Source organism: Hipposideros armiger, unplaced genomic scaffold (assembly GCF_001890085.2).
Source record: "Hipposideros armiger isolate ML-2016 unplaced genomic scaffold, ASM189008v1 scaffold_216, whole genome shotgun sequence".
Classification (NCBI taxonomy): domain Eukaryota; kingdom Metazoa; phylum Chordata; class Mammalia; order Chiroptera; family Hipposideridae; genus Hipposideros; species Hipposideros armiger.
Genome location: NW_017731566.1, coordinates 1,564,782 through 1,574,136, shown reverse-complemented (window position 1 = coordinate 1,574,136; position 9,355 = coordinate 1,564,782). Strand labels below are relative to the sequence as shown.

At 48.1% G+C, this 9,355-nt stretch overlaps 1 long non-coding RNA gene across 16 annotated transcripts in view; it reads right to left on the bottom strand.

Moving 5' to 3' along the window:
* The window catches only part of LOC109389024 (uncharacterized), a 19,201-nt gene extending 14,518 nt beyond the window's left edge, over window positions 1-4,683 (bottom strand). For 9 of the 16 annotated variants that reach the window (XR_002125318.1, XR_002125312.1, XR_002125320.1 and 6 more), the window contains exons 1-4: window positions 3,905-4,280; window positions 2,328-2,782; window positions 1,299-1,460; window positions 129-221 (exon numbers count right to left, since the gene is read on the bottom strand). This is a non-coding gene — a long non-coding RNA (uncharacterized LOC109389024). The other 7 variants (XR_002125315.1, XR_002125319.1, XR_002125321.1 and 4 more) reach the window with 7 other exon arrangements.
* Between the last annotated feature and the right edge of the window lie 4,672 nt (window positions 4,684-9,355).

Genomic DNA, 9,355 nt, shown 5'->3' with positions numbered 1-9,355 from the left:
CACCATCCTCACGCCATGCCTGCCCCCGACCTGTGCCGGGCCCAGCAGGCACATCTGTCTGGTTCCCTGGACCTGAGCCTGAACCTGTGACCCACCTGGTAGCCACTACCCCACACCCCCACTCCTACCTTCCACTGCACCCTTCTTCCTCCGGTCTTTAGATGCACAGGCCAATTCTCATCCCACTGCCTGAGCGCCTCCCTCAGTCAGACGAGGGCAAACTAAAAAACCAAAAGAACAGAAAAGCCTGTATAGAGAAGGCCCTGATGGAGCTGGCCCAAGCAGAAAGAAAATGACAGGCATTCTAAGTGTCAACATGCTCCCTGTGTATGGGCAAGAGGTGGGAGTGAGGCTGGAGGGACACAAACGCAGGACTGCCCTTGGGTTATTTTCTGGGGGGCTCCGCGCTGCTTGCCCACCTAAAGGAATTTCCCAACCCTAGGCTTGCTGAGGGCAGGGCACCGCCCTCCTCTGCCCGGGGCCCCAGAGGACTGGCCCTTGGGCAGCCAATCGATCTATGGGGAGCCTGTCTACAGGCCAGTCGGTAACTTAGGACCTGTAGCATCTGCTTGATAAGATGGGCTGAGCCAACCATTTCCTTTCTCAGGAAGTCAGCATGGAAGCTAAGATATTGGGACAGTTGGCTGCGGGCCGGAAAGGCGGTGAGGCGCACGTGTGGCTGATAATGGAGTGGAGACTGGGAACCTGGGGGACGGAAGGGCGAGATCTGGGCCGATGCAAAAAGAGATGGAGAGATGGCCTGTGACAGATCACGTGGCTGTCCCACCACTGTCCCCATCCCCATGAGAACCATTCGACCTGGAACCCTGGGTCCCCGAGCCAACCCTATTGCACTTACAGTCGTTCATCAAACACGCTTGGACCTTCCTTTACTTCCGCTCCTGCGGGTAAGTTTTATTCCTACATAAATTATTTAAAACCAGAGAAAAGGGAGCACTCAGAGCTAATCTCATATTCCACATTTGTGGAAACTGAGGACCACAGCAGTTAAGACCCTTTCCCAGGTCACCCAGTGACACCCCAGGGTCCCAATCTTGACCCTCACGGTGATGACTTTGGAGTTACAGAGCTCCAGAGGGCAACACAGGCTCCCATCTTTAAGCTAAACACAATCATTGTGTTTCTAAATATATCCCCACGGAAAGACCTGAAAAATCTCTTAGCATCTCATTAGCATTTCAAGGGTACATGAAGCCCTATCTGTAAAAAAGTAAGAAGATTTCAGTCTGTAAATGCAAGCGGCTGAATACCACGGCCCAGCTCCATCTGGGTCTTACCTGAAAGCGCACTAATAGTCAAAGCCCAGCTGCTGACCTTCGCTGCCAAGAGCAATTGCAAAAGAAGACAATAGATTTGCCGCGTCCCAGAGCAATTTTGTTTTAGCTTTATCGCTTGGCCCGAGGAGTCGGTATGTGTAAGTGTTGATTCCATTTGGTTCCCTGGTTGAAACAGAAGATGGAAAAATTGAACATATTTATGAAATCTAAGTCTGCGTCTATCAATGCCCACATCCTAATATTTTTGGTTTAATTTTTCAGTTAATAATAATAGCTAACATTTATTGTGTGCTTACGACGCACAAGGCACTTCTAACTAATAATTCATGTTTAATCGTCACGGTAACCCTCTGAGACAAGTATGTTATTATAGAAACTATAATAATTACTATACAGGGACCTCCCAGGAACTTGCCGAAGACTCCCAGCCAGGAAGTGGCAACGCTGGCTCTGCACCTCGGAGGGCCACTTTTCTCAACCTTTGAGCTGGCTCACCCCAGGGACGGTTAGCTAAGGAAACAGATGATTGCTTGTTTGTTTGAGGTGCAGACAGGGGAGATAATTCAGGAATTTGTAATTGCTCATCCCTGCTGGGGGATATTAGCTAGACATTAGCGGTGACACGTGAATCATGACACTTGTTTCCGGCTGAGTTATTATAATGGTGCTCACCAGCTTGCCGGCTTGGTTTAGAAAATGCTGCAGAAAGGATGGTCCTCGCGGCTCCCAGTTGGTCCCCGCTATCTACAGCTCAGCCAGGCACCCAGCCCCTCTGCCCACACGCGCACTGTGGTTGTCGGGCAGTCCCTGGCTTCAGTCCTACATCTGTGGGGTGAGCTGAGGCCTGGGATATTTTTAGGGATGGTGATGGATTACGATGACCCATGCACTCTTCTGCAAACACTGAACTGCTGATCTTTGGGGGGCACAGGCAGATGTCAGCGAGCATTGATGAAATGCATCCTCAGGGTCCCCAGGGTCCCCTCTGTAATCTTTGCCCTGGACACAGCCCCAGGGGCAGCAACTGACCTCTGGGAGCCTCTCACTTGTCCCTGTTCTTGCGGCCCCAGGGGAGACCGGGGCCACACATCGAAGGGCCGCCCTGGCCGGAGCTGAGCACATTCCTAGCGAGGTCCTGGGGTTCCGTGGGCAGGGAGGAAAGGCCTGCTGTGGCGCTGCCCCTCCCTGCTGGGCAAGTCAGTGCCCCACTCTGCTTCAGCTTCCTTATCTGTCAAAAAGAAAGGGCGGGGCGACTTGGGGGAGGAGGATGGGGTTCAGCGGTGACTCAGTGAGGGCCTGGTGACTCCCGAAAGGGCGGGGTGACTTGGGGGAGGAGGATGGGGTTCAGCGGTGACTCCCGACGTGCAAGGCAAGACCAGCCTTATCTCCTGGCAACTCCTCCTCCAATATTCCCACCCCGCATCTGGGGATACACAGGCCATCTCTTTCATCATGAAATCTGAAGTGACAACTTCATTCTTATGCTGAAAAATATAGAAGTATATTTTATATACTATATAAAAATATAGAAGTATAAAAAAAAATCCCCGCTCCCCACACATCCCTCCCTTTTCTGTGTTCCAGCCAGAGAGGGTCTCCTTCCTCTCCAAACACCCCTACCCTTCCCTGCCCTTTCCATGTCATTCCCTCCTACACGCTCAGAGTGTCCGCTCCTCCAGACAGATGCTCACCAAAGAGACAGAGGGGGAAAAAGTGGAGGAGACAGTGCCACGACCAGTGCTGCGGGCACGGGCACGGGCAGGGAGGCAGCGAACGGGCCTACCAGGCTCTCCACCCAGTGTTTTTATTCCTGTTTACATTGCCGTGCTATATAGAATTTCAATCCTTTTCTTAAAAATTCACATTTTTATCCTTTTTGGGAACACGTGTTAAAAATACGCCACACGTATCTGGTGTGAATGAGGTCTCTGAGTGGTGACAGGGGACTCCTGGGGTGCTGGGGTGCTCCGCGAGGCCCAGGGCGCCTGTGGTTCCTGTGTCCGCATTTCCTGGGCCCAGGGAGGCCCCGCCTGTGCGACCCTTTGCACAGCCCACTTGGTGCCTCACACATGTGGCAGGAATGGCTCCCTGGGACAAATGCCACAGGAAAGAGGCAGAAAAAGACGGGATGACTTCTCAAGGGTGAGAGCCACCGCGGGGTTTTCCTGTCGTAGGGTCCCAGCTCCAAATGAAATATGTGAAAGTACCACCTCTAGAAACTACAGAAACAGAAACAGATGGCTTCCCCTTGGTTTCTCAGACATCCAAGGACCTGATGGTCCCCAGTGCTGCCACTCTGTCCTCTCACTGCTCCTCCCTCCTGTCCCCCCAACCTCCGCTCTCCTCCGGTGCCCTCCTCTGCTCCCTGGCCCCTCCCCACCCTGTGGTCCCCATCTCTGCCCTCAGCTAGCCCTGCCCGCCCATTGCACTCCCTCGCCGTTTCCCCCACCACTCCTCACTTCCTTGGCCCCCTCCCCACCTTTCCCCACTGTTCCTGCCTCCATGCCACCCCCACCCACCACCATCCAGTATGTTTCTCCTTTAACACACTGATTAACAGTTAAACTGTACAACGTGCACGAATAAGTCTGTGTGATCATTTTTACCTGTAGGCATGGAGCTCACGGCGAAATCTGGGTTAAGTCCAGGCCAAAACGCACGCAGCCCCTGCGGAGGTGGGGGCTCCGGGGCTGGGCTCTGGCTGGCTGGGGGCGCACTGCCACCAGCACCGACCTCGGGTCCACAGCGGGGGCTGTGGGTCAGGACTTGAGTTCCTTCCTCACCTAAAGGGACAGAGTATCCATGGCTCCCCCTCCGCAGTCCTAGAGTTGAAAATCATGGCTTCCCTTCCCTCCGCCAAGGCTGAGCTGCTCATGCCCTGCCTGAGACCCCCACCACCCCAAGCGGGACCCTCAGGAGGGCCAAGTGCCCTGTGCCTGCCCGCAAAGAGTGGACGTAAACGGGGCGCAGCTGGCGCGAAGGGGGCAGGTCACGTACACGCCGCGGGCTTGGTTCCAGCGCTGTGCAGCAGAACTGGGGTGCCGGTGGGAAGAGGCTGCGGCCGCGCAGAAAGCTGCTAAGTGCAGGTCCGGTGGGAGAGCAGGTAAGTGAGGAGGGGCCTACGGGGAAAGGAGCCCCTGGGGAGGGCAGAGGAGAACACTGCCCCAGGCCAGGGCATCCCGCTCCCGCGCCCACGCCCTCCCCCTCCCCTTTCCCCTCGCGGTTTATTTTTCTTGCCGCACAGACTATAATAACTTCTGAGATGGGGCCATGTCTTCCCATTTTATCTCAGTATCCAGCACGCTGTAGTGATGTGTAAGCGCTTAATACATCATTTGTTCAACGAAAAAAACAAACGAATGAATGAAGGCATGAATGAAGGAAACTCTGGGTCCAAGACTGGTCTATTTTTAGATTCTAGTTACAGACAGTCTTTCTACTTTTCTCCTTATTTATCAAAACCAACTTTGTGGTTTTTTTGGTTTTTTTTAAGGTGTGTCCAATTCACTCATCTACAAAGCTTTTATTTAGCACCTACTGTATAACTTTTGTACTGGGGAGTTTACTGACCCTGAGGGAACTCGGTCTCTGAAAACATTCTTAGACTCTATCAGTGCTCTAAAACTCAGTTTCTAGAATCCCAACAGACATATAACTAGGAGTAGAAAAGAGCCAGTCTTTCTAACTGAGCATCCTTGTAAAATGTTTTCCCCCTATAATGAAATGTACTCAAGAATGACGAGCTGTCAATAGGTTCTTAAGTTTTCAACCATCTCTTCAAAAATCCAAACCCTGGGCCACATCTCCCTGTCTGCCCAAACAGGTAATTATACTTTGTGTATTAAAGTCTTGTATCTTTGACCTATCCAGTGCACAAAAAACAGTTTAACCTTTAAACCAAGTCATGTACACCATTTTACTCCTAGAAGGATGAATTCATGTTATTCCGTCAAATCAGTATCAACCTGACCTTTAAACACATCAGTGTTTCTTGGGAAAATATTATGGCCGGGACGCCTACCGAGGTAAACAATATTAGCTGCTCCTACCCAGTGGAGAGCCGGATCAGAATATGGGGGTGGAAGGCAGCAGGGCCCAGACAAACTCCACAGGATATGAAGAACAATGTAAGTGTACCAGAGTTGGCAGATATATTTCTGTATTACTGTTCCAGAGATAACAGCTAAGGTGAATCATTTCCCACCAGCTACCATTCCAAATTATTTCAAATTCTGAAGGGACCCTATTTATTTCATTGGTAGCTAGCAATTTACTTAGCTGAAGATCATTATATTTATGTGTCTGTGAAATCCTCACAATAATTACACATTTGAGCTGTCTCAGATGTGCCATATGTATTCTCATTAGTCATATACTTGGAAGGATATTATCACATTTTTGTAGTAACCTTCACAATGTACATATAAAGCGCCCAACTGGATGTGAACTTCGATTTTCATGGGTTTCTTATATATCAGATTTATCAAACAGCAGGACAGACTGCATTCACATGCAAATGCTTACTGAAGGCTGGGAAATTGTCTTAATTTCTCTTTTCTCTAGATCACTTTGGTGCAGCAGCCCTGGAAGATATTGTATTGGGCAGCAGGGAGAACAAACTTGGCTGAGATCTAAAATTATGTTAGGAGCTTACCAAAAAGTTTCCTAATGGGAAATATTTATAAGGCAGTATCTTCTTTCCCAACCATAAAGACTCTGCAGGATAAGGACGAGAAAGGCACTGGAAATTTCCAGGGTTCTCAAGCAAGTGTCCTTGGGCTGAATTCCTTGGACACCATTTATGAGGCTGGTGGGTTTATCTGAAAGGTCTACTTTGTCATTTTAAAGTCAGAAATTATGAGAGGGAACAGACCGACCGCCTGGTGGCTTTGCCTGTCTCTGCCTTCCACGCGTTGATTTCAGAAGGGCCCACTATTATCAACAAGGTGATTCTCAGAGCATCGCTAACCCTGTAACCATGATAGATGATCCTCCATCCTGAGCAGTGATTCTAAGAAGGTGATTCACGAGTCCTGTTGGAGTTGATAGTCCAGAGATGGAAGAAAGGCAAGAAACATTAGAAAAGTAAACTGATGGTTTGTTAGAGGTAATATGTGCATGGAATAAAAACTTTAAGCAAAGTAAAGGCGATCTGGAGGTGGAGGAGGGGTAGTCTGTGTGAAAGCTCCGCCCGGAGTTATGCAGTTAATGGTCTGATGCTTTGCTTTGCCAGTGGGATGCTGTAAAATGGTGTCCTGTGGTTTTAATTGTGTTTTCCTGGTTACTGGTGAGCTGAGCATCTCTTCCTATGTGTGGCAGGCTGCTAGCTGGTCACCTGACATGGGTCCTTGTTTTCCTGGGTACAGTTAGACTACATTTCCCATAGTGCTATGGCCTGGAATGAAGTTCCAACCAGTAGAACGTGAGCAGTAGTGTCTTCACCATTTCCAGGTTGAGCCCCATGAAAACCTCTTTTCTTTTTCCAGCTGCCCAGTTCCTAGGGTAACTTGGGAAGTCCCCTACTGAAGATGCAGAGCTTCCAGCAGCGTGGAGCCCTGCAGGGCTGTGGGGAGCAGAACCTTGCCCCGTCTCCTCACCTGCCCAGGACATTGCCCTGTCTATATGAGCAAGAAATCAACTTCTGTGGGGCCTCCATTACAGCAGTAGCAAGCCCTTGCTAACTAATCTGTGTTTATTGGTTATTTAGTTTCTCTGTTCTGAAGATTGCCTGCTCAGACCCTTTGCCAAACTTCAGATGGGGTTATTTCTTCTTTTTAGTTTATCTGTAGGAGCCCTTTATACTTTTGCTGTTTAAAGTGTAGTCAGTCTCTGGGCCAGCAGCATAAACATCACCTGGACCTTATTAGAAATGCAAAAATCTCAGGCCCCACCCAGGCCCATTCAATCAGAGTCTGTGTTTTCAAAAAACCTGGTGATTTCTATGATCATTAAAGTTGGAGAAGCACAGCCTCCCATGTTTTGCACTAACTCTTTATCTTTTATATGCATTGAATTAATTGTCTTCCAATCAGTAGCTATCTTGGCATTTGGGGTCTCTATCTTCTCATGCACAGATTTAAAAACGTTTTTTTAACATTGTGGTATTTACCAATATTTTATTCTACGGTTTGTCTGTCCTCTTTGTCGTTGTCTCTTATATCCTTCTCTTCCTAAGATCATACAGATATTACGATCTATTTTCTTCTAAAAGTTTTAAAGTTTTTCTTTTTCACAGATGGTTCTTCCACCTGGAATTTATATTTGTCTGTGGTGTGCCATATTGCTCTCATTTAATTTTTTCGTATGGGTAACAGTTACCCCGGCACCATTCACTGAATTATCCATCCAGTCCCTACTGATTGTAATGCCCCCTGCTTGAAGGTCCTCTGTCAAGTTTCCATCCACATGCGGTTCACGTCTCTGATCTCCCTGTTGGAATTTTTCTGTTGTGTAACCTGCTTTTCTTTCACTTAACCATATAGTTCGAACATTTTGTCCACATCCTGAGGTTCTTTCATAATGAAAATTTTCATGGCTGCCTAGCATTCTGCCATATTTCATTCTGTGAGACAGTTACGCTGTTTTCAGTTTTACTCTGTTGTAAATAACGCTGGGGTGGATACCTATCACACGATCTTTGTACACATGCCTGTTGATTTAAGATACATTCTCTGGGCCGGCTTAGTGGCGCCTTGGTTAAGAGCTGGCTTGGAATGCCAGCTATGAGCAGCAGGGACCTGGATCGGATCCCACATATGAGGGCCAGTGACACTGCCCTCTACAGCTAAGATGCTGAACAACAGCTCGACCTGGAGCTGGGCTGCCGTGAGTCGCCGGCGACGGCGTAGGCTGCAGTGAAGCTGCCTTGAGTGGCTGGCAGCCAGCATGAGCGGCCCGCAGCCGGTGTGAGCTGCCAAGAACCGCCGTGAGCTGCCGTCCAGAGGCTGGCTACTGATCTGCCTCACCCAGGAAGAGCGCAATGAAGATACCAACATGGGCGAGTGAAGCGACGTCCTCCACAACTAGACTGAAGAACAGAAGGACATCAACTTGTCTGTTCGCCTTCCCCCGATTCCCCAGCGCTGTTCCCCTACTCCAATTCCTCGATAAAAATCTTAAAAACACACAAACAAAAAAGGATACATTCTCTGAGTAAAATGACCAAGTAGACATATTTGTTAAGCATTTGATAAATATTGCCAAATTTCACTCCAAAAGAATTGTACCAATTTATATTCCCACCTGTTTCCTTCCAACTTCCTCATTATTTTAATACCTCAGCACTTAAATCCCAGCCAATTTCACCAGAAATAAGGAACACAGTTCTTGTACTTCATGTGCCTTTGATTATAACTAAAAAACATTTTTCACATCTTTATTGGCCTTTTCTTTGTACTTATTTTAAAGTGTGTGAGAGACCATCCTGTTCTAAGCCCATTTTTGTGTAGGTGTGTGTCTTTTTCTTATTGATGGAGAAAGTTCTTTGTACTCGTATGTGAAGAATGACAACTCTTGCTTATGTATGTTGCTTTTTTTGTTTTTCAGTTTGCACTTTACCTTTTACTTTTGCTTATGGTGTTTTGCAATGTGCAAAAGCTTTCAGTGTTGGCATGGTCAAATCTAGCTAGGTATTTCTTTAGTATTATACTACAACAAAAAAATAAATCCTACTCCCAAATTATTCCGTAATGTTTTCTTTCAGTTCTTTCAGATTTTGGTTTTCACGTTTTGCTGTTTAATTAATGTGTTAGTTACACTCAACCCTCAGGGAGCAACTGTGTTTTCCCTGATTTCTCTAGCTTGTAAGATCCCCCGTTATAGGCGGATGGAGCTCCAGCTACCTTCTCTCTTAGTACTTTTCACGCTGGCCATGTTTTATGAGTGTGTGATTTTTCACTAATGTCTGCGTCCTACTAGACCATACAAGCCCCTTGAAGGTAGATACGGCCCTGTCTCTTTTCCACTGCCGTGTCCCCAGCACTTGTCAGAATGCCAGGCACCTGCATCTGCTCATGTGCTATCACTCTGACATTGTTTAGGGCACCTGAGAATTTCCA